Consider the following 26,513-nt stretch of genomic DNA (forward strand, 5'->3'; position numbering starts at 1 on the left):
TCATATGGTATGCTTGAGTGTGATATTGTTATGTTACAGAATTACATGCTTATGATTTTGTAATAAAAATGAGTGTCATATGTGCTGGACTCTGTATATATCAGACCTGAATGTAATCACTATCAACATTCTAATTTTTTTCTAAACATACTTTAATGTACACATTTTAAGAAAAATATGTACATACTCTAACATTGCTTTAATTTTTTTTTCTTTAACAATACTTACTGGCCATCTTTGGACTCTACACAAGTATCTAAATCATCATTTTGATGGTTCTGTATTATTCAGTTTTATAGATATACCCAAAATATTTCACTAATACTCTCTTTGGACATCTAGGTTATCTCCATCTATTAAGTGTTGTACCAGTATCATAATCCTTAGCTTTTTACTGACATTTATTTCATACTTGTCTATGTATTTTTCTTATGATTGCTTTCTTAGAGCTTAGAGGCAAATCACATGCATACACATTTACATTGGTGAGAAACGTTGAAATCTATTCTTAGGGAGGCTGTGGAGTGAATATGTTGCAATATTTGTCCCTTCAAATTTCCCTGGTACTCCAGCATTATTTGTTGAATAACATTCAGTGTCTGCAGTGATTATAAATGATTCATTTATGATACACTAAATTCTCTGGTGTTGCAATTTTTTGTTTTGAATTACAACAACTCTTTATATTACTCTTTGCTATTTGGTACAAAAACATATTACTTCAAAGACATCCATTACACAGATTTCTTGACTCTTCTCACCACGTACTCGTCTAGGTGTAACAGATAAAGAACAGAATAATTTTTCCTGTTTCAAGCAAAAAGTCTTTTTATGTTGTTGAATTGGGATGAGTTTATACAGGGTGGGCAAAAGTAGGTTTACAGCTGTTCATATGGAAAAACACATGCAGGTCATGATTATTACAATAGCCTTATTAACTCAAAAGAATGTCACAGTGCAACTCTTGCCAGTGGGAATGGGGTCCTTCCATGGAGTCGCAAGAAAAGCATTTCCAGAGACCCACACTTGAAAGGATAAGGCATAGCGGTTAAGATTTATTGCAGTAGAAATAAAAGACTGTCCCCAGGTTCCCAGTGTCTCATCTCCTTCTGTCCTGCAGTGGAAGAAGTCCAGCCTAGCCTTCATCAAGCCCAGAAAAAGGGCCAGAGACTAGAAATTCCGTGCCATTGATTTTTAGTCCAGGTCAGTCTCTTGTCCGCATTCAACTAGCTTAGCCTCTGTTCCTGCCTACCCTCTGCTGGTACTGCATTGATGTACCCAGTACGCAGGCCTGAACTTGAGGCCCAGATGGCTGCTATGGACAGAGAACATGCAAATGAAGAACCAGTGAACCAATGCATGTTACAGAACCAGAGGCTTTTGTTAGACTTTGATTATATTACCTCTAGCTTGGAAAAGATTAGACACTCTTTCAAATATCCAATTCATTTCCCAGTCCTTCAAGGGCTCCTGCTTGGCCCCTTCCCTAACCATTCCATTTCCTAGATCTTTGCAGGTTTGTGCTAGATCCGCCCCCTCTAACCAATCTGGTCTTTCTCCCAGATTAGACACTTGTCCCTTACGGCTGCCATGTTAGCTCCTACTGCACATGCCTCAAAATAGAATGACCTCCCCCTATGCCATTTTGGCTTCTATTGGGCATGTGCCTACCAGAGGAATTTCCCCTTTATTGTTTTATGTTTCTGTTGGTAATCCTAGTTAATGACTGATAATGATCATTCCTGCCTGCTTTTTTACGGGGGAGAGTTAGGTCCCAAGGGGGGATAATGCAGGTATTCCCTGGAGTGTGTGTGAAGCTGTAACTTCTAACCTAATTAAGCTTAGTCAGTTTTGGGCTCTTCTTTTTTATTAATCTCTAGCTATGTACGTTAACACACTCTAAATCTACTTTGCCTACTACTCCTGTGTGTGTATGTGTGTGTGTGTATACATATATATACACATATATATACATATATATATGTGTATATATATATATATATAAAATTTGGAGAAAACTGATATATTTAAGATATTCAGTTTTCCCAGTCAAGAAATACAAAACTTTTCCATTTATTTAAGTTTACCTTTATATGCATAAGCATCATGAGACTATTTTTCCACCATTCTTTTAAATTAGTTATTGTTAGTATAAAAGACAGCTTAATTGTATCTGGTTCCCTTACTGAACTTCTCTGATTAGTTCTAGCATATTTTCAGTTACTCTTCATAGTTTTCTAACAATTCATCAGTCTTATATAATGGTAGTTGATAACTGTTTATTTTCATGTCAAACATTTATGCTGCATCATCTTCTTCATCATCACTATCATCATCTCCTTTTTTATGGTTAAAACATCCAGAATTATATTAAATTCTCCTATTGATGTTGGGCAATCTGGCCTTGTTGCTACCTGTAAGAAAATGCTTCTAGTGTTTCAGAATAACTGCACCAGTTGGGGATACATATGGCAAACTCAAAGGGAGTAATTTAGTACAGCTGAATTAACTACAATCTGTATTTCTACTTCCTCATCTTCCATTCCACCCTCTACTCCACTCTACTCAAACCACTCTTGCAAAAGTGACCAAGGAAATCCAGCGGAAAATTCTCAGTCTTTATTGCTAATGGAATTACTGCAGTATTTGACACCATCGACCCTTTCTATGATTTATTGATACCCTCCTACCCGGGCTTCCCCAATACCTCTCTCTCCTCTTTCTCGTTCCTTCTCCAGACTCTTCCTCCATTCATCTCTCAAGAGATGTTCTCTCTCAGAGTTTTATTAACCACTGGCAAGTCTCTGAAACTGATCTTGTAAGATGAGAGTTTCTGCCTCTGAGTATATTCAAGAACACTACAGGTTAAAATAAAGTCTGCAGTCTGTGGTCCCTATTACTATGTGCACCTTCAAGTCTGGCTTATTGACTCTTATCCCTAGCTTTTATGATGCATACTTTAGAAGCCCAAGACTGAGGTTCAAAATGGTCTGTTTCACACAAATCCAACCATTTTTATTTCAGGTTTTGAGATCCCATTCTTTTGCCATCAGTGCCCAAACTTTCACATGAGAAATCTGGCAAGCCTGTGACTTTAACTGTCATTTTAATTCAGTAACCCACACTTCAACTTTGTATTTGATTTTCAGCAGCGTCAGCCCTGTGACTATAAGAAGCAAGAGCTTCTTTTAGGACTGACAAGGAAACTCTTTGATTCTTGGGCTCTAACTTGAGCTGGGATTTAACAGTCTTGAGCTTGTCATTTTCTCTTTGTGAGCACTCAAGTGAACTCAGAAGAATCTATCCCAGATCACAGGTCCTTTCAGTTATCATTACTGCCATCGTAATCAAGTACAGCAGTCACTTGGATTTTTAAAGCACAAGTTTCATTTGGCCTTCATCACAATCAACTGTGATAGGTTGATTAACTGTGAGGTTCACTGCATGCTGTTTTCCTAGCATCCCATTTCCCATTGGCAAGTAGCTCAACACTGTATCCAAGCCCAAAGGCATGACCAAACCAAAATCCTATCTTTGAGAGTATCTGCTGGGACCACTGCTATACCAACTGCATATCAGTCTGGATCCAACTGAAAGAGAAACAACGTTGTACAGGTGATCCTTGAACAGCTCAGGTTTGAACTACGTAGGTCCACTTATACACAGATTGTTTAAAAAAAACTATTATTGTGGGACTTCTTCTTCCTTGTGATTTTCTTAAAAACATCTTTTCTCTAGCTTACTTTATCGTAAGAATATAGTATATCATACATATAACACAAAATATGTGTTAATCAACTGTTTATGTTGTTGATAAGGCTTCTGGTCAACAGCAGGTTATTAGCAAAGTTTTTAGAGAGTCAAAAGTTATACATAGATTTTCAACTGTACATGGGATGGCACCTCTAACCCCCACATTGTTCAAGGGTCAACTGTAATTTGAACAGGAAAAAACTGTTATATAGAATCATTAATTATAATGGGATTGGCACGATGATGGATTGGCTAGTAGGAAGGAAAGATAGCTAGAGTTTAGACAGAGCAGATACAGGGAGCAGCCACCATGCTAAAGCTAAGACAGAGCATACTAGGACATTGTCTCTCACCACAGGGCAGAGATCCAGACCTTGGAGAGGACTCAGGCATGGTTCACTGAGTGGCAGACAATTTGTTGTGGTACCACCAGGGCAGAACTTGCTGAAAATCTTCCCTTTAGGGTTAGGAGAAAAGTAGTTCATGTAGGAGTGTCTCATCAGAGTCACTCTGCTACAAAACTGCTTAAGGGAGGATGCCAGGGGATGCTGCTTAACTGTTGGCTGGTGCTAGACACCACAGAGAGCAAGAGCTGGGCACTGGAGAGACTGCCTGCCTGCTGGAGCCTGATGGAGAGAGTCATGTGAGTTGTAGGAGCCAGTCACCCAACAAAACCCGGAAACAGGAAGCAAAATGCTTCCTCTTGCGATGTATCTCTAGAGCACTCTGTTGACAAAGGTTCTGTGTTCAATTGGGAAAGGTAAAATATTGAAAGAGCCCAGACTCTTTCACAGAACAGTCAAAAATGGTGCATTTGGAGCTGACAGGTAATAAATTAATAACCAGAATCAGAAAATATAGAAAAGACTAACAATGCAAATACTTTCTTCCAGTGTGTTTCTTGTTTTTAAACATTGTTTACAGTATTTTTCACCTTAACAAAGTTAAATTTGTAGACTGTCAGAATTATATACTTTTTCTTAATGATTTTTGTTTTTAGGAATGGTCAACAATATTATTAATAGGATTGAATTTATAACATAAGCATGTAATTTTGCATCCTGTATTTTTCATTCCAAATCATGTATTATAAAAGATTCCTGAATGTAATTATGTTTCACTTAGTTGTTTTGAAATTACTTTTTTAAATATTGAATGTCATAGATTACATAATATATCTACATTAACTAATTCTGATGAAAAGATAACCAAGACAATGGAACTTATTCCAAAGAAAACTTTGCAATAATTTTTTTCAGAATATCATTTTACTGTTTTTAAAAAAATCTCAAAACCATAAGATAATGTTACCCCAGAATTCTATTCAATTCCTGTTCTATGTTGTACATTCATAATATTTAAATAATATTCTTCATTTTCTCTTTTTTTATTGTTGTTTAAATACAGTTGTCTCCACTTCCTTGACAGCACTTTCCCCCACCCCACCCACCCCCACCTCCCACCCTAAGTCCGTCCCCCCTTTGGCTTTGCCCATGAGTCCTTTATACATGTTCCTTGACTTGACCCTTCCCCTTCTTTCCCCATTATCCCCCTCCCCTTCCCCCCTGGTTACTGTCAGTTTGTTCTTTATTTCCATGTCTCTGGGTATATTTTGCTTGCTTGTTTGTTTTGTTGATTAGGTTCCACTTATAGTATCCTTCATTTTCTACTAACAGTTTAAATATGATCTATTCTCTGATACAATTTTGATATTTTACTTTGAAATATTCTATTAACAATACCAGGAAATCTTATACTAGATTACTCAGTGTCTTAACTTTTGGATATATCAACTTGGTTAGGTTCAAGTCCCCAGTTATTTAGATACTAATCAAGGAGTTGTGAAGGTATTTTTGTCGATGTGATTTCAGTCCATAATCAGTTAATTTTAAGTAAAGTAGATTATCAGAGATAATTGGGATGAGCCTGATTCAATCAGTTGAAAGGTCTTAAAAGCAGAGCTGAGGCGTCCTTGAAGAAGAATAGATACCACCTGTGCACAGCAGCTTCCGTTTGTGCCTCTCAGTTCTAGGCTGCTCTTCCTGATGGCCAGCCCTATTGATTTCCAACTGGCCTTACCAACCCCCACAATTGTATGGGCAAAATCCTTGCAATAAATCTCTTAACATAAACTATTGCTTCTGACACTCTGGTTGGACTTTTGTGTGCAATAAAATTGTTTAAAAAAAGGAAATTAAATTTTGTCTTCATAGAAGTAATAGAAATGCCATGGTAGAATATTGGTAAAATAGAAGAGCAATCTTGCCACTCTAATGTAACAGCTCTTCCTATGTGTGAGTGTGTTGTGTGTGTGAGCTATCATCAAAAGGCTAATATAATTTTGTTTGGCCTTCCAATTATTATTATTTTTAAAGATTTTATTTATTTATTTTTAGAGAAAGGGGAAGGGAGGGAGAAAGAGAGGGAGAGAACCTTTGATGTGAGAAAGAAACATTGATTGGTTGTCTCTCATATGAACCCCAAACTGCGATCAAACCTGCAGTCCAGGCATGTGTCCTGACAGGGAATCGGACCAGCAACTTATCGCTTTGTGGAACCACGCTCCAATTAAGCCACACCAATCAGGGCTGGACTTCCAATTATTGAAAAGGTAAAATAGATGTGTTTTTCTCTGTCCACCTACTAAATACAATTAAAATCCCTTATTTTATAAGGGATTATAAAATATAAAACAAACGTAGGAAAACTTTCCAAAATGTTGGGGAGAATGAGGCAAATTTGCTAGGGTCCTTGAGACTTGAAGAATAGCATGGAAGTGAGTTCCTTTGGTTTTAGTTTCCTTTTTGCCTCCTGTGTATCCCAAACCAGATAATGGAGAAATTCACAGCTCAGAAAAGCCAATGGGTACAGACAAAATGTTAAATACTGTGTGAATACAGTTATATAACATTTCTGAAATGACAAAGTTATACAGATGAAGAACTGATTAATGGTTACCAGGGGTTAGGGATGTTTGTAAGAATAGAACTATAATGAGGTAGCACCAAAGAATTTCTTTGCGGTAATGGAGCTGTTCTGTATCTAGATTGTTATGGTGATTACATGAATCTATACATCTGAAAAAATGCACAGAACTACATACACACACATGCACGCATGCACACATACCACAAATCAATGCATGCAAAAACTGGGGAAACCTGAATAAATCTGTAGTGTCCTTAATTGCATTATACCAATGTTGATTTCCTGGCTTTAATATTGTTTTATAATTATATGATATTATCATGGTGGGAAGCCAGAGGGAAGAAAGGTACATGAGCCTCTGTATTATTTTTGCAACTTCCTGTGTGTCTATAATTATTACAAAATATATTTTTAGACATATATTCCTTGTTCATATATTCAGACCATAGCAATTCCCACTTGAACATCATTACATGTTCAAAAATAAACACAACTATTTTGATTCCATCTATCTTAAGGTATTCTAGCAAATTACAGAGATACTAGAAGTAACCTAATGATATATGTAGAGATGCAATGAAGGTGCCTTAATTCTGGAAATTCAAATATAAGACATGTTCTTAGTTTTAGGAAATAAGGTGTCATATTATCTACATACCCAAATAGTTTTAGAAACTATTAACAAGTCAGTTTGTTCAATTCTAACATAGAATTTTATCAGATATAAATATAGAATAAAAATAATTTGTGATTATTGTAAATGGTCAATCATTCCAGATCTTAGTCACACCATATAGGATCCCAGTGATTTGTTTACTTTGTTGTGTGCATGTGTATGAGTCTCTAAGTGGGGTGTGCGTGTATGTTTGTGTGTGTGTGTGTGTGTGTTTATGTGTGTGTGTAGAGACACAGAGAGAATTTTATTTTGGCTTTAATAATGTTCATAATTCAACTCTATTGCAAGGCAGAGAAAATACAATTCAACCTAAGTGTTCACTGATGAATAAATGAATAAGGAAATATGGTATATATATGTAAAATAGAATATTATTTAGCTATAAAAAGAAAGAAATTTTGACATTTGTGACAACATGGATGAATCTGGAGGACATTATGCTAAGTAAAATAAGCCAGTTACAGAAAGACAAATAACATATGATCCCACTTACATATGGAATATTAAAAAGCCAAACACTCAGAACCAGAGACCAGAATGGTGGCTGCCAGGGGCTTGGGGAGGGGGGTAGGAAATGGAGAGATGTTGTTCAAAGGGTACATACTTTCAGTGATAAGATAAATAAATTCTGGAAGTCTAATGTACAGCAGAGTGATGATAGTTATTAATATTGTATAGTGTACTTGAAATTTGCTAAGAGAGTAGGTCTTGTGTCCTTAGGATGGTAACTATGGGAGGTGATGGTGGATGTGTTAATCAACTTCACTGTGATAGTCACTTCACAATGTATATGTATTTTAGATTGTCACATTTTACAACTTAAATATATACAATTTTTACTGTCCTTAATAAAACTAGAGAAAAGGAAAGTCCTATTTAAATGTCAAATTTGCAGATGCTGGAAACCTGGGCAAGCTACATAATAGAACAGATGGATGACAGAATCAAAATTCACATCTTGACAAACTGGAATAGTCTGAAACTAACAAGATGAAATTTAATTAAAAAATAAAGAAAAACAGAAAAATCCTGGCTTGATAATCTTTGAATTGTGTTAGAGTACAAATACTAGCCAGGGTTTGAATCCTGGTGCCACCAGTAACTGACAATGTGAATGATCACAATGAGGGTGACGATGATGATGGCAGTGATGATGATGATTATGAGGATGTTTGATGATGTTTATCAAAGGCTGACTGTGAAGGTTAAACAAAATACAGAAAAAGCAGCTATAAGTATCTCTGGTGCACAGTAACCCTCAATAAATGTTTGTTGGTTTTACTGCTTGAAAGATTTGCATAAAAGTAAGGCCTATAAAGTCACATACAGATAAAGCTAAGAAAAATGAAGAAACCATGAGAAAGCTGGGGCATCACTATTCCCATTTGAGCCAATCATATGTTGTCTTGTGGGAAGTGTAGTAACTGAAGTTTAATGAATGGGCTTTGGAGTAGGACTGACCCAGAAGCAAGTCCTGCCTCTGATATTTACCAGCTATGTGACTTTGGGAAAATTACTAAACCTGTATAAGTCAAATCTTGTTTTTTCATTTGTAATAGGGAATAATAGTAGTGACTGCATCCTAAAGATATTATAAGGTTTCAAAGAGGTGTTGCTGAGACCTGGAACTGTGATATCTCAGCAATGACATCAACTTTTATTACTATTATGTCACTGTAAATGCTGCCTTTCATTTCTTAAACATAAGTCTAACACTGAAATGTCAAAATATTGTGGGAGAAATTTTTGAATTTTCTAATCAAGAGAAGAAATATTTTTATTTGCTTAGTGCTAATCTTTTGGCTATACTAAGCAATATGTCTGGAACAGCAAGTCCTGTCCTTTCTTCCTTCAATGGCTTTCTTGGTTTCATTCCTTACTTCTACTCTTTTTTAAAAATTCTTACCTGAGGATATGTTTTATTGATTTTAAAGATTTTATTTATTTATTTTTAGACAGAGGGGAAGGGAGGGAGAAAAACGTCATTGTGTGGTTGCCTCTCACGTGCCCCCTACTAGGAACCTGGCCCACAACCCAGGCATATGCCCCCGACCAGGAATCAAACTAGTGACCCTTCGGTTCACAGGCCGACACTCAATTCACTGAGCTACACCAGCCAGGCCTGTTTTATTGCTTTTAGAGAGAGAGGAAGTAGGAGAGAGATAGGGAGAAAGAAACATCGATGTGAGAGAGAAACATTGAATGGCTGCCTTCCATATGCACCTGGACTGGGGATCAAACCTACAACCTAAGTATGTGCCCTGACCAGGTATTGAACTCACAATCTTTTGGTGTACTGGACGAAGCTCTAACCAACTGAACCGCCAGGCCAGGACCCTTATGTCTATTCTTAATGTTACCTCCTGTATTCAGTTCTAATTCTTGACAGCTTTAGCCTGAACAACAACAAATGCCTTCTAAATATCTCCCCCAGCTTCTTAAGTTAGTGAATCTCAAGATGGTAGAGGGCAGGCTGGGCTGGTTTTGAGAATCATAATTTTCAACGGAGGGTGTTGACTGATATATCCATTCTTCTTACATCTGTCGGATTCTGTTCTCAAAACATCTTTGAGCAACATAGTATGTACGTATTGCATATTGTTGATGAGAATGTGGTAAAAGTCTCTTTTCATGTGCTACTGAACCAAGCTTTCAAGAAACAGTGCTTTCAATTGTGTCTTTAGAGGCTAATTAATAACAGCACATTTATCGACTATTCATTATTTGTCAGGCATACAGTGTCTCATTGAAAAATTTGCATAAAAGTAACTGAGATGAGAATAGCTCTCATGCTCATTTTAATTATGAGGAGACTGTAACTTGGAGGCATAACTCCACTAAAAGAAGCTAAAATTCAGTGCCAGGTCTGTTAATACCAAGAGCCTAGAAAAATGACAATTTTCTGTGTTGGGTTTCATGAAGTTTGCCACAAATGTATAAGATACAGTTCTTGTCCTTATCCTTCAGTTGTTTTTAAAGCATTTGGGCCATAGCTATTTTAAATACTCAGAAAACTTAGCTTCTATTGTGTGTAGTATTCTTATAACCATAGAGTGAGTATGAGGAAGAAAGACACAGATTACCAGAGATGACCTACTGAAAAGGCTGTTTGGACGGAATATGGAAGATGGAGGAAATATGTCAGGTTAACTTTTAAGCAGTCCTAAAAGTGGAATACGTAGAACCAACTTGACAATAGGCTTGGAGGTAATGAATGTTGGGAGATAGAACATGGAAAATAAAGTTAATTAGGAATTACTGAGCTATTTAATTGCAATGATTGGTAAATAAACACTATGGAATCATTTCAATTTCTTGAGCAAAAGACTGAAAGATTCGTGGTGTGTTTTCAGATGATTAGTCTGGTAGAGAAGTGTTAGAAGATAAGCCAGAGGAGAACAGGATGGCAGATGTGGATGAAAAAGGGGTGCTGTAATAAATCACAAATTCCTAATACAGGACAGGGAACGGTGGGTAGTCATGCCCTAGGCATGTAAGTTCTTTAGTGAAAGGTTTTAAAGCAAGCCCTGTTCATTGTTCTTGTACATGTAGGTTAACACACCTTTGAGATGCCCAAAGTAATACCTATCAAAGGCATAACCACCTATAAGAAAGCACATAATGTTGTTGAATATCCTGTAATCCAGTCCCTGTCTTGTTTTCTTTCACCTCCATGTCATCTTCCTTACATTCCTTCATTAATTTCAAATGCATTAAAGAAGCTGCAAAACTGTTATTCCTGGGAGCACTCAAGATCTTGCTCCCTGGCATCTATCATCAGTTTGGCTCTACAGGCTTGGGTGGTTCTTACATGACACAGGGGCACTGGTGAAAGTTGTTATAATAAACTTTTGGTTACCATGGTGATGGCAAGGCAAGGATATATCCTTGAGTAAGGATGAAGTGACCTTTGTGTCCCCCTTTCTCACCAATGTCAGTCCTATTGGCATAGATGAACATCCTGGGCATTAATTTTATACTTAAAATACACTTATAACTCACTCTGGGACTTTGAAAAATGAATCTGTATCTTCATGTTATAAGCTGCAGCAATCATTTTCTCCCACATTTTTTCAAAAACAAGAAAACCACAGGTATTTCTGTGCTTCTGTATACTTCAGGCGCATCAAGATGGCTCCAGTTTTGTTTGTTTGTTTGTTTGTGTGTGTGTTTTTTTGCTTTGAGAAGCAGAACTACAGCTCTTTGATTAGGCCAATTCTCTACTCAACATTCAACCATACCATTTTGTTTTTCAAATTAAAATTTGATTTTCTACTTCCCCTAATTCCTATCTATTCCCAACCCACTTATGTTACATCCCACCTATGTTCAAACCATGATTCCACTGATATTATGAATGTAACTTTGTCTTTTCACCCTCAAGCCACAAGATAAAAATGGGTTGATTAGTGTGAAATACATAAGCTGCGCCTCCTCGTGTCTCTTCAAGGTAGGGCATGCTGCCCAATCATGGGTACTGTTGTTGGGAAACGCCTGGCCTGGTTTCAGGAGCTGTAACCCTGCCGACAGGCTGGAGGGCCCCAAGGATGGGAATAATCAGGAGGCCTTGGAGAAACAGGCTCCTGAGGAGACTAGACCGACATGTCCCCCTCGGGGCAGGGGCCTAGACACTGCCTCTCTGCTTTGCCTTGGGATGGTCCCTGCCAATGACGGGTAAGACCTCTCAGGAGAGGAGCAACCTAAACCAGGCATCGGCCAATATAGGCAGCAGATATGAAATTGGGGGACACAGAGAAGGGGCAAAAAGACCCCCACACCTCTGGGCTTGGCTTGGACACGGCCGGAGTCCTCATTGCAGCCGAGAAGCAGTCTCCCTATCTCTTGGTGGTTCCCTCCCCACACCTGGCTCAGGCTTGAAACAGAGCAGGAGTCAGCTCTAAATCAGGTCTGGCGGTTGCCAGGGAAATCAAGCCTAAAAGTAATTTCTTTAGAGTGTGCTTTGTTCCTTCCTCAGATCTCTGGCCAGCTCATGCCGCGAAGGACTTTCACATTATTTACACCCCTTAGCCTTTATCATTAAGGCGCTTGCCCTTACCTTCATTCTCTTTTGTTTAGATTGGTCTCCTCTCGGACCCATATAAATCAATGAATTCCTGTCACTTGTTTTCTTAAAAGTATCTATTCTCTGTGAAACTTAACATGCTAATGTTATGAGATAACCTATGCATTCCTGTTACCTAGCCCACTGATAAGTTTTTCAGTAAAAGCCTTGGAACAAAGGGCGATGGAGCCTTCTGCACTAGGGGGATGTGCCACGGCCTTCTCCAGTGAGAGGGAAGTGCCCCATCTGCTCTCCCGGAAAACAGAGAAGTGTTTGCGACATTTTGTGTTTTTCCCCCTCATCCGTGACAACCCCAGGAAGGACTCTGCAGATTTCAGATCCCTGCTCCCACCTCAGCTGGCCCCAGCCGGTTTCCCTCAGGTTCAGGGAGACTGCGCTCTCTGCAGTGCTCCACCGCGGCGGTGTGACCCCTATAGCCGCCCGGCAGCGCGACATACTGTAGTCAGGCTACTGCCTCCATTTGTTGATTACTACAGTGTCCGCCTCAGTCATCTGGCTTCAGGTCACACCCCGCCAGGCAAGCCTGCATCCGCTGAATGACTGAGTCAGGGTATAGAGGCTCAGACATTTTGCACTGATGCCCAAAATTCTGAAGGGCATTCCAGAGCTCCTGGTGAGGATGTTGGCCAAGGCCTGATGGGGCCTGTGTAGCTCCCCGTATTTTGGTGTGTATAATGCGCACTTTTTTGCCCAAATGCTTGAGGGAAAAATAAGGATGCACATTATACATGGGTATAATGATTATATACCATGGACATAATAATCTTGTATATAATGCACACAAAACATGGGTGCACATTATACACGGTAAAATATGGTATTTCACTTCTGCCCAAATCTGCTTCCTCTCCATACCTTACACAGAAATTGATCCTTAATAAACCTCTGACATCTTAGGCTCTGCTTGTAGAAAACTCAATTTGTGACAATTAGAGATCGAATGTTATACATTTAGGGTCCCTTCAGATGGTTACAAATCAGTCTTTTCCTCATAGTTCAATTTATCTTGAATGCCAGGATCAGACTCCATCCATCTTTGATCCATGTTTACTGTCAAAACTTCCAAGTATATTTTATGTTCTGTGTGCTGGTCTTTAACATTAAGGAGCTTCCAGCCATCTGGAAGAGATATGATATTTATGTGCAAGTTGACTATGAAATGAGAAAGCGCAGAAGTAGAGAGATTCGTAAATAAATAACCTAGATTGATGGTGTGGAAGAAGAAGCAACTGTCCTCTACTTTCAAGGATCTTCTGGCTGGTCTAATAGTCAATAGACATGAGACAGGTTAGCAAGAGAAAATAACCAAATTTAATGCATACACATGTAAATGAACCCCATATACACAAGAGCGTCAGAGACCCCACATGCAGGAGAGGCTCAGGGCTAGAAAGGGGGATTGAGGTATATAAGGCCTACTGAGCTAGGGATGAGGTAATGCTTCAAAGGGCCATCTCAGGATGATAAGAAGGGCAGACCTTTAGTAATAGAAGTTTACCCCGCTCCGTAGATAGGTCAAAAGAAGTTATCTCTGGTAATTTCTTATGGCAAGGCCTCTAATTCAAATTCCTCTAGGTAGTTAGAAATGGAGGGAACAAAAGTTTCTCTCCAGCCAAAAGCTAAAATTACCTTGAGCTCAAAGTAATCTGCATGCCACTAAGGTGCATCTTGGGGTGGTTTGTTCTGGACTCCCACAATGGCAAAGTAAATCAGGTCAATGGAGTAAGGAGCTACGGAAATACAGTGGTGGTAGTTAACCTCAGGGTTTATTATACTTTAAGGATTTCATTTTCCGCTATCCAAGTTCAGCAGCAAATATTGGCTCCATGATCTTAAAAATTATATCTCCTGTAACTGTGAGAATCAGTCTCCAACTACATTTTGTAACCAACACATATTTGTATATAATGGAATCTGACCTTTTCCAGTGTCATGTTAGACATACTGGTTTCCTGTTACCCCTAGATACATCTATGGAAAGAAGCCTCAATTGAGTTAATTTCTTCCCTACTAAAATGCAAAAGGTAGTTCAGAATTCTACTTCAACGCTTGCAATGGCACCTGCCTTTTTTCGACTCTAAATGATCTCAGTTTTCCATAAACCAGCAGGATCCTGCAGTTCTCTATTTTAGACTATATTCAAATTGAAGAGCAGTGGTTCCATGTTTTTCAAGTTCAGCAAATGCTTTTAATCTCAAACAATTTACTAGATCCTCTGTGTTCGAGTATTTTTGTTTGACTCTCTGTTGTTTGAAAGAACATATGACCAAAAGTTACTCGGAATTCATCAACACTTGAAAATAAATTTTTCATTTTATGAAATATTAGAGCAGACACTGACATTTGTAAGATGTTTAAAAACATGTATTTGGCAAATTATTTCTCTGTTTGTTGTGCATACGGCATATAGAGGCTTAACTCCCTCTTATGTTTCTAATGCCTCTCACGAGTCCGCAGTCTAGAGTTAGGGTTTGTCACTCATACATGACAAAACCTGTCATAATTTCACCATTACATGTCTGTTATTGCTACTGAGCAGACATTGGATGGATTTCATTGACATCGTATTAGAAATGTATAAAACATTGTAATACAAATAAAGTTTGTCTACTTTCCTATCATTGGGTTCACATACGATGGGAATGTTCTGAATGAGGTCACGTACCTTTGAAATATTAAGTAAGTTAAGAATGCTTTGTGCTGTACTTGGAACATCATAATTCCTAGTTAATTTACTTTTTCCCTTTCCTTGCAAGCCGCTCATCCAATACCATGGGTCCCCCAGTGGACCCCACCCTCTATAATCACACTCCCTATGAAGATGATGTCAGGCCTTCTTAAGGTTTGCCAAGTCTCTGTGGTCATTTCATCATGATCTGGTTGTTTCCTTGCTTAGGTGGGAACGAATGGACTATTTATAACCTTTAAGCTAGTAATTCATAGGCCACCAAACACTCTTCTTTAGCATTGCTCTAACCAATGAGAACACACATTTCATGGTAAGATTTCACATATTTGACCAGGTGATTGAGGAAGTACATCTCAGCAAGGAATTCTATCCAAGGAATTCCATCTTAACGCAGTCTTGATGGCCTCTTTTAGTACCTTGTTAGGCCAGCTCTGACCTTAGTCTGTGTTACCATCTGTTTCTAAAAATCTCTACATTAGAATAGATTGATTCCAGGTATTTCAAAATATAACTATCCCTTTTTTTTAATGCTCATTAAAAACATCCTGAAGTCTTCTCACAGATAAAACGAAAATACCCTATAAAAATTACTTAGTCTATGTTTTAGCTAGTTCACGGCTGTCTTCTAAAATAAGTACATTACATATTTCTAAAGAACGGCTTAATGAGAATGAGCTTGCTGTGTTTATATGGCTTCACACCATCACAGTAGGAGTTTTATCTTTTGGTTACCAGCAGGTTGCGGATGTTGATTCACATAATATATCTAATGGCTATTGCCTCTGCTCAGAGTCTTTGGAATTAACCATTAAAGATGTAAATGGCATAACAGCTAATGGTTCTTATGATTTACAAATAATTTCTCAACTCAGCTTTATTAGGCATTATAAGGCTGCATTACCTGCATTACCATAATGATTACATTACCATCACATACTACCGTATATAGAAGTCCTACTCTTTGGGAGCTAAGGCAATGTGATTTATTATTTTGAAGTAATCTGTATAACTTTCTGAATATTTATGTTTTGTTTTTGTATATTTTTATAATCATATTTATTTATATATATACATATGTATATCCATTAAGCCAAAAAAGTATATAAATTAAAAGTATATACACATACTTACACATCCATGCATGTAAAAAAATTTGCCCAAACTTAAGTATGTTTAGGGAATGGTAATTTTTCAATTTTGCAACAATTCATTCCTCAAAAAAATTTTTTAATTGTGTTAAAAATAGATTACAGAATTTTCCCATAGGTATGCACTCTTAAAAATATGTACTGGTAGATATTAATCAAAAGTAATGTTTTAAAATGGTGAAAGTAGACGTTAATTGAGATTTTCTGATTTCTCAAATGTTTTATAGAAATTGCAGTCTCTGCTTACTTTACCTGATTATTGGGTATCCAGCAAGTGAGATGACTTGTGTGGAAATAATTTATATAAATTTACAGTTTTGATCAGTGGGCATATATTTCTATACATGGTGAGAGTTTATGGAAATTTTACATGGTCTACAGAAGTGTTCTAAGACCTTATTCGGCTCTAATGAAATCACTGGAAGATATTCACTTGCAAGAACTTAGGTACATTTAGAGCAAACTTAAAAACATTTGAAGGTACTAAATTAGTTCATTAACACTTACTTAGTCTAGCAACGTTCATGTTCATCAACAATAGTGATTTTGGGGCTTCAGATAACATGTAACTAATCCTATTCCTCTTACTCACAGATATTGAAATATAAGTAACATTTATATTATGATACGGAATCTTGTGAGTGTCTAGGATCCATTAAAAAGAAATAACTAAATTAAAACTCTGGAAGATTACAATTGACTAAAAGAATAACTTTTGATATTCTCAAATGTGATAGAGACATTTTTGCATGTTGTAACATTATGGATGAGATGTACCGGTATAATTATAAAAAATACAGCACTAGCATTAAAATTCACTTGCCCCTGTAGAAAAAAAATACTAGCTATATTAAACATTAAATGTTTAAATAAAGATACCAATTTTTATGTAAATAAAGATAGATGTAAAGAATCTTGCTACCAGTTATTAAATTAAGAAATTTGGATAGGTGTAAATAGTACAAGCTTCTTTAGGAAGCTGGCTAAAGGAAATTTCTTTTTTTGTAATAACTTCTCTGAAGCAAGTATAGCATTCAAAATCACTCCATTGATTTTAAGTCTTTACTTAAACTAGATGGATAGTACTAAGTACTTATTTTAGATGGGTATGTTAGTGGTAGTGGGTTTCACAATGAATAGCAATTTCAAAAGGCTGATCCAACATCTTTTCCTCTTTTTTCTCTTATTTTTCACTTATTCAGCCTTATAGAATTGTAGATCATTAATAGAAAGCAATGTTAGCAGTAAGCTCTTTCTTTAACCCTTCACAGCCACAGCCAGTTCTGCCAACATGTAATTTTGGTCTAGCAGCCTTGAGGAGAAAGGTTTAGACAGGCAACCATATTAAGACTAGACAGACTTGCTCCTATAAACCACACCCTGCCCCTTTCTCTTGCTGTTTCTGTTTCTATGCATTAAATCCATTTTCAATAGAAATGCCTTTTGAACACAAAATCTGCTTTCCAGTAATATATTTAAGAGCATGAACTTAGTTAAAATCAGAAAGAAATACATCATAAAACCATCTCATGGTGAAACAACACACAAATCCCATTGAGTAGCATAAAAACAGTTCTGTTTCCTTATATCACATTGTCAATTAATGCAATCCTTGAGTTATTTTCAGAGACAGCATTGCGCCTGTGTTACCCCTGTCCTCAGGATGACCCTGGAACCAAAAATCTTTAGTCGATGGTATTCAAGTAACAAAAGTATGGCGACCAGAGCCCTTTATGAAGCAAGAAGTCCTTCAGCAAGAAAATCTTGTGTCTAGACCAAATATGGACAAATACGGAAATGACCAAATAAACTCTGCTTGATTGGAATTCCTCTGTGCTTTCCCTTGCCCCTTGACCCTATACCGTCAGTCGCCAAGTTCCAAAACCCTTCAATCAAAGCTTGCCCCACCAGCATTGCCTCATGTCACCCCATTTTCCCTAACCCTTAGAACTTGTCCAGACCACAGATCAGGGAGACAGATTTGAGCCATGCCTCCTGTCTCCCCATGGGTTGAGTCAGCAATAAAGGTTTTTTTCCTTTCTCAAAAGCAGGTGCTATAGTATTGGCTCCTATGCACATTGGCAGTGAGCCCTTGCTTGGTAACAATGGTGCCTGGCGTATTGACAAAACATTACAGTACTTCATATATCATTGGAAACACCACTTACCACAGAAATTGAAAATAAAACTTCAAAATTCCAACTCTAAAATAATTTATGAAGGTAAATGATAAAAGTCTTCAATCTCTCCTAATGAGGGAGAAAGCCTTAGAGATTTGAGACTATTCATATTGCTCTAGTGATGAGTAAAGGCACAAACAAGGAGATTTTACAAAGTGCTGGGCAGTTATAGGAGGTTATCACAATAAAGCACAGTTAAAGATAAAGTTTGAAATGCAGATTTAAGGCTGTGCCTTTTCAATTAACAAGAACTTCTGGAGATTTAGTGTCATCCTTCTCTTCCTGGTATAAAGAATAAATTCCATGCTGTTTTAGAGATTCTTCTGAGTCTCCATGTCTCCTTTTCTCAAAAATAATCAATTCAAAATGATCCTTAGGCCAAAGAGGAAAATTTGGGAACGGCGTACTTCTGCTGCCCCCAGTAGTCATCATGTCACTCAGTGTCTAAATTATGTTTCCTTTTTGCTGTTGAGTTGTATTTTATTTATTTATTTTTATTTTATTACATTTATTGGAGTGACATTAATAAAATTATATAGGTTTCAGCTTTACAATTCTCAAATACATCATCTGTGTATTGTATTGTATGTCCACCGCCCCAAGTCAAGTCCCCTTCCATCACCATCTATCCCCCCTTTACCCTCTTCCACCTCCCTCCATCCTCTTTCCCTCTGGTAATTACCATACTGTTGTCTGTGTCTATGAGTTTTTTTTCTTTGCTTAATCCTTTAACCTTTTTCACCCAGCTCCCAACCTCTTTCCCCTTTGAGCCGTCAGTCTGTTCAAAATTATGTTTCTTAAGAGGATCACTTAAGGTTTATTGGTAATACTCTATCATGTACTTAAAAAGTTCTTCAGTGGTTTACCTTACTTTTTCATTTAGATATATTTGTTTGCTTTCCTTCTTATAGCAGACAGTAACTTCTCTATAATCTAGCAGTGGGGATAACTGGAAAATATAATAAGACAGTAGTGGTGTTAAGGGCGAAAAAAAGGTTTATCACCATATAGTGAAAGGTTGATGAGGAAAGGGATGTTCACACAATCTTAATGTTTACCCACAGATTATTTATTAATTACCTGATATATTCATTGAAAGACATTATTGTTATCTCTAGACTGTTAAAAAACAAAAATCAACTGAGTGCATTTTAAAGATCTTATTGGATTTATTCAATGATTCATGAATCAGGCAGCATCTCATTTTCCGTCACTCTATAAAATGATAGACTTTTATAGACAGTAAGGAGCCAAAACAAGGAAGTTATACTAGGCAACAGAGTGGCTTGGTTATTGTAAAGGAGCAAAGCAGGACTCGTGTTGATGGAAACAGGTTTTTATAATATTCCAACCTGGGGGGTTTTGTTGAGAGCACCCCCTCTCAGACCCCTGTAGTCCCATGAGATCCAGCACTTCCTTTGCTCCCCACAAGGCTATAAACCAAAAAACATGCCCCCAAATTCCCCATATCCTCATCTGTACATAAACTGGCTGCACAAACAGATCTCCATCCCCTCTGGAAGGTGCTCTTGTGGGTTTCAGAGTTGCCATCCTCTTGCAGCAGCTCTCTCCTTCAGGATTCTCAGCCTCCCTGTAATAGTCCAAAGAAACATGTGTCCGGTTGCACTGGATTATGGCGAAGTCCAGGAAGGCACACATCCCAAGAGAGTGGCCTTTCCGTATGTCCTACAGAGATGCAAAAGTCTACAGTCTCAGCATTCCTGGCCATAGTTCAGCATCCAGGCATCTCCCAATAATCCGTGCATGGCTCGGCAGATTCTTGCACAGCTCCATCAACTTTACCAGATCCTTGCATAACTCCGTCAGCTCTCTCCTTATACAGTTTCCTCCTGCATGGCTGCTACTTCACTACAGACCACATGCCTGCTTCCTTACTACACCCGACCCTATGGCAGAATTTGGACTACCAGCCGGCATGGCTTCTATCTTACACACCGGCCCTCATGGTGGAATTATAAGTACGGATTGCATAGCTGCTTGTTGTTTTCTCTCTCAGACCCCATGGTTGAATCCCTCATGCCTCCTTCCTCATGGCTACCTGCCCAGAGGAACAGAAACTCTTCCCTCACTACTGGCAGCGTGGCTGAATCTCTCTCACATGGTTGCCCTCTTCACTACAGACTGGTACGGCTGCTTGTTGTTTCCTTACTACTCCCTGGCAGACCAGCCCTTCTCTCTCTGCCCCCACTTATTTTAAATGCTGACCCGGAGCTTCCTATGTGACCTCATATCTGACCCCTCTTACAATGAGCTATGTTTGCCAGTTCTTCAATATATTTTTTTGGCTACCATTTATAGTCAGGGCAAGAGTACTCTAGGACTTGGGAGCCTCTACCTCCCTGCCTCTCCTGCAGGTGCTGTATAAGTTCCTCCAGCTACATCATGAGTCACTACACATTCTGAAAGTCAAGTATGCCTTTTGCCTGGGGCAGTAACACAGCTATCAACTAGCTATTGTAATGCAAAATATCTTAATCACCAGATCATCCCTTTCCCCCAATCCCCCAACCATGGGCTGTGGGGAATATTCTTGCAGACCCCTGCCTTACTCTGCACCCCATTACATTATGGCAAGGTTAATTTCCTTTAGGAGATGGCAGGGGCCTATAAGGCGAACCTAATTAGTGCTGATCAGGCAGTTCCTAATTGACTAGTGTAAGATTCCATCTACTAGAGAGCCAAAACTAGAATTAAGTAGTGTGGAGTTTAGTATAATCAACTCCATTTGGGGCTTGTTGTCTTGTTTTTAACAATACACAATTTTTGTTTAAGATTTACATAGATATTAGAACAATACATTAAGAATGATAAATTCCATATATAAAATGGAGGAAATAAATCAACATTTTATAATAGTGTTAAATGATTTATTGATTTATATTGCTCTTGAATTGAATTCAGGAACCATGTGTTATTGATGTGATTTGAAATATCATACTTTAATTTCTTCTTACATTATTTGTGTAAGAAAAAAAGTCACTCTAAGCCATGGAAGTTCTAAAGGCAATGTCCATTAATTCTAGCTTTCTAAGTTTCAAAGGAGGTTGAGAGCACCCATACTATGAAGATGTAGTCATTATAAAAGTACAGTTTTGGAATCATATTAGTACAATCATTTCAGCTGTTGATATAAGAAATGTCCAAACCTGCAGAGAATTTTTTAAAGACTTTATTTGAACCAGCACTAATGACAATTGCTGGGAAGCAAGATCTCAAATGCCTCATTTGAATGACAGTTTTGCAGTTTCTTTTATGCTTTTGAGGTTAAGGAGGAAATGTAAGGAAGATTACATGGAGGTTGGAGAAAACAAGGTAAAGACTGAATTTCCGGATAGTTTCTTTTGAGGGTGGTTATGCTTATTTCAAAGATATGTTATTCCTAAAAGCACAAAAACAAAAACAATGGACAGGGCTTGCTTAAGGCAAAGACAACCTTTTACTAAAGAAGTTATATGCCTGGGTCATGATTAACTACAATGACCTGTCCTGTTAGAAATTTATAATTAGGTAACTCTGAGGTTCATTTCCATAGGACCTCTTTTTCATCAACACGGTCGCGAGCCAATGGCATTTATTGTGTACTGATTTATAGTGGAAACCCACAGATTCTTGTCATTAAAGTCTTAGTAGAAGTTAGCCAAATGATTTGGTTGAATGAATGAACTCAAATCCTGTGAAATACGAACCAGCAAAAGATTAACACAACATATTTGAAAGTGAAGTTATACAGAAAGAATACATCATGGTAAAAATGTTAACATAAGAATAATTGATTTGCATAGAAATAGATCAATTACCCCTATAATTCTTAGCTTTACATGCTTCTAAAAGACTGCTATTCTTAGACAATCCCTTGGAGGAATGCAGAGAAGTTGCAGAGGGCTGCATGCATGGCCTGATGTTTGTAACAAAAGAGCAATAATAATTTATGACTGCTTTTATTAAAAGAAGATGTACTCATTTTGTAAATTTATAATGCAGAAAACAAATGAACACATTCACTGTCTCATAATGCTGCAAAAGATGTCTGGTTTCTGTTTCTTCTTGTGATGCTGCTGTCTTGCACTGTGCTTTTTGGTTTTAGAGCATGACTCAAGAGTTTTCAGCCCTAAAAGCCACTGACCCAGATGTTTGGAGAAGTCCTTCCAGAAGGCTTTACACAAACCAAACATAGAGTGTACATTTTTTATGCAGGACTAAAACTGAACAAAAACCAGAATTCAGCTGCTTGTTGTCACAAAAGCCAAACTTGTGAAGAAGATGCTAGTGCAAAAGGAAAGAGGTTTTATTTGAGTGCTGAGCGACTCGGGAGAATGCTGGACTCCCATCTCGAAGCCCATCTCCTCTTTCTGCTGGTATAAAAGTCTAGCCATCTTCAGCAAGGCCGAGACAAAAGCCAGTATCAAGAGTTCTGGCTCCATTTAAAAATATAGTCCTTTGGAGCCAATCAAGAGCTGCTAAATGGGCTTAGTCTCCAGATAGCTTAGCTTGTTCCTGGTTGCTGTCTATTTCAGGCTCCCTCCTGGAGCCTGCGTGTGGAGCCTGCAAAGCCATGGGCCACGCAGCTGCTGGAGCCACCTGGTAGCATGTTCCCAGGCAGGAGAGCATATGAATGTACCAGTGAGTGCAGCACCAGATGGGCACGAGAGATTCTCTCTTGGGAGCTGTGCACCATGTGGTGGTTAAGGCCACATGACCCATGGAGAGAACAGGCCAATGCACCGTGTAAGTGCAGGTCACAAGCTAGAGAGAGCTGCTTTGTTCCCTTGGGATTTTATGAGTTTGGGCGTGGGACAGAATAGGTGCTTTCTCAAAACGACCAATTAACTTCCCAAACCTTTGCATGCTTTTAGTGGGTCTACCTCTCAACCAATACCTTCTTTCCCCACGCTATACTGACAGGCCTTTTTGGTCCAGCACCTCCCCCTGTGCCATTTTGACTTTTATGGTGGCACATGGACCTGCCTTCCCCTGGTCCCACCCCCAATCTGGTACTGAAAGTGGGGGAGAAGGGCTTTTTTTCTCTCTGCAATCATCTTGTTAGTTTTTCACGCTTGGGCCCTATCCATTGATATTTCTAGCTTTCCACATGCTCAGTGTAAGAACTTCCCCCTGCCACCACTTGACCAATAGGGGAGACTCCCTGGCGCTCCGAACAAACTGTCTACCCATAACAGGGAGAGGTTGATAAGGAAATGAATGCTTACAAGGTCTCCAAGTCTCATCTACAGGTTATTTGTTAATTACTGAGGAAGAAAGATAGCTTTAACATGAAGACATCTGTGGGTCACCACCATAACCAGATGACTAAACTCAGCATCACTGATAACTTGGCATTCTGACCTGCTGTGTTTCCTGATGGGACACACCGAGAACTACAGCATAGCACATATGAATTTTCCTTGCCAGAAAAGTTTATTCCATCATGAAAGAATAATTAAAACAATTAAGACACTGGCTTCATCTTTTCAAAAATGTCAAATAAATGTGGAATTTAAATCAGTGTATCATCAGCCTTAGCCTGATTGCCTGGTATTCTCTGGCATGAGGATTATTTTGGCTGATCATAAGAAAAGCAAGAGAGGGAGAAGCTTGAAGACTGAGCAGAAGTTATCCTTTTGTAAGAGATACTTACATTTATAAGGGGAATCTCCAATTTTAAAGGTATTTCCCCCTCTGTACCAGGAAGAGGAGGATGACTCTAATGCTCTAGAAACTGAAACTCATCAATGGAGAAGACAAGCACTTAAATCTGCATAACAACCATACCTTTGTTTACTGACCTTTCCTTGTTCACCTCCAATAACTGGCTTCCCTCCCCTCAACATCTTCTTTTGTCTTTAGCTGGAGGATAGTATTTAAGGTTATTGCTTGGCCTATTTAGGAAAGTTACTTGGTTTTCTTACTTTCTCTCATGTATACAGGAAGTGTATGTTATTAAATTTCTGTTTGAGTTGTTACTGGCAATCTGTCTTATGTTTTCAGGGTGCGGGGGGGTGGTTTCAACCAAGGATCTAAAAGGGTAGAGGGAAAATTATATTTCTTCTCATACAGCACCATAGTCACCCAGAGGATGGGAGCACAGTGCAAGTAAACTAGATGCCAGAGAATAAAGGCAGAAAAGCAGAGCATCCAAAGCATTTGCTAAAATGGTCTTTTGCCCCCGCCCCCTTCCTTCTGGAATCACTGTTAAAACCACAATAACACTTTTGATTCTATAACAGTAACGCTGATGATGTATGTGAATAAAATGATGTATATAATTGAGGTAATTAGGAGTTAAACACAGTTGATCAGCAAATAGATTTTTTGATCTATCACTCTGTTTAGCATACAGATACAATTTAGTTAAGTAGTGATTCCTACTGGTATGGAATTTTAAGTTTCGTTTGTAAATGAGAGAAAACATTAAATAATTACACATACGTATTATTTCCTCTCGTTTCCATGCCAAATTAGCACAAATTCAATGACTTAAAGGAATACCCACTTTTTATCTCACAGTTCTATCATGAAAAGTCCAGCGTGGCATGGACTTTTCTCTGCTCAGCGTTCTCTGCTCAGGCCCCACAGGATGAAATCAAGGGATCAGCCAGGCTACATTGCTGATCTGTGGCTCTTTTTTCCCCAAATAGAATGATTGGTTTGGATAGATTGTATAAAAAGAAAACCGAGTATGTGGGTTTTGCAAAATAAATTGGAAGAAATTGAAATGGTGAAAATAAATAGATACGATGCATTCCACAATGAAGAAATCGTTTTAATATTCTTGAGAAGTATTTATGTATGAGCTAAAATATTTTCTTAGTTCCGTGACAGGTGACTTAATGCAGTGGTAGAAATTTAGTGAGCTCAGTTTTAAAGTTAATTGATAGAACAAGTTTAAATCACTTTCCTTCTGATTATAGGTACTGGTCTCCTCTTTCCTCTCCTCCTCTCAGACATATACCAATTTTGTGTGCATGTACACATATGTGTGGACACATATACATGCGTCTGGACACATATACACTAACTGGAACACACACAATTTTTTTAACCCATTGATTGATTTTATAGCTACAGAAAAACATTTGGTTGCAAAATCACTTAGTGGCCATTTTAATAAATATAAATCCATCAGCCAGTGGCTGATATACTCTAGAACTGGCCAAACAGATTGTGCTCGCATAAGAAGAAAGAAGAAATAGAAGTATCAAAGGCATGTTCTGGAGGGGCAATATGAAGAGAATTTGAAATTTTCTGTCATGACAACATTAATATGTCCTAAAGTGTTTGAAAGTTTATGATGCTTTATTCATCAAGAAAGAACTTATTAGTTATCATCCAAGGAAGTATGAGGAATGAAATAAAACCTATGTCTAAATTTAGGTCAAGCAAATGGCAGGGGGAGACTCTATCAGCTAATCAGAGGGGGGCAATGAAATCACCAAAACTTCTATGACTTGCTTCCCTGCAAATTATTATGATGGTGAGAAATCTAGCAAATGTATAAGTCTGTGTCCTAATATAAATTAGTTAATAGAATAATGCTTATAAAATTCAGTGGACTGGTAGTAGTTGGAGGGGAATTGAGGACAATTTTGAGTCAGGAACACAAGATGAACTATTAGAATTCAAAATTTGGTTGTTGAAGGAGACCTAGAAACTAATAGATTATTTTGATCTTTGGGGTAAGTCCCTGTTTCTATGAACTATCAGTTAAATTATAGTTTTCTAACCAAGACATATCACGTTATAAAATATAAATTGAAATTCTCATACATAGTGACTTCCTTAGAAGAACTATAAGGTAAAGACAAAGCCAGAGTAATTTAATTCAGTTGACACAGAAAGAAAAAAATAGATGTCATATGTGAGAAAGAAATGGGGATTTTGTGATATAATAGTAAAATGCTAGGATCCAGATGCTTTGATAGCAAAGGTCCAGAATAACAAGTTTTCAATTTCTGGGTTAATTCTATTAATAAACTATGTTCATAAGCACTCAAGCAGGGATGTCCAAACCACGGCCTGCAGGCCGCATGTAGCCCAG

The sequence above is a fragment of the Pteronotus mesoamericanus genome, unplaced genomic scaffold (assembly GCF_021234165.1).
Source record: "Pteronotus mesoamericanus isolate MK-2021 breed Mesoamerican mustached bat unplaced genomic scaffold, CSHL_Meso_final contig_173, whole genome shotgun sequence".
In the NCBI taxonomy this organism is placed as follows: domain Eukaryota; kingdom Metazoa; phylum Chordata; class Mammalia; order Chiroptera; family Mormoopidae; genus Pteronotus; species Pteronotus mesoamericanus.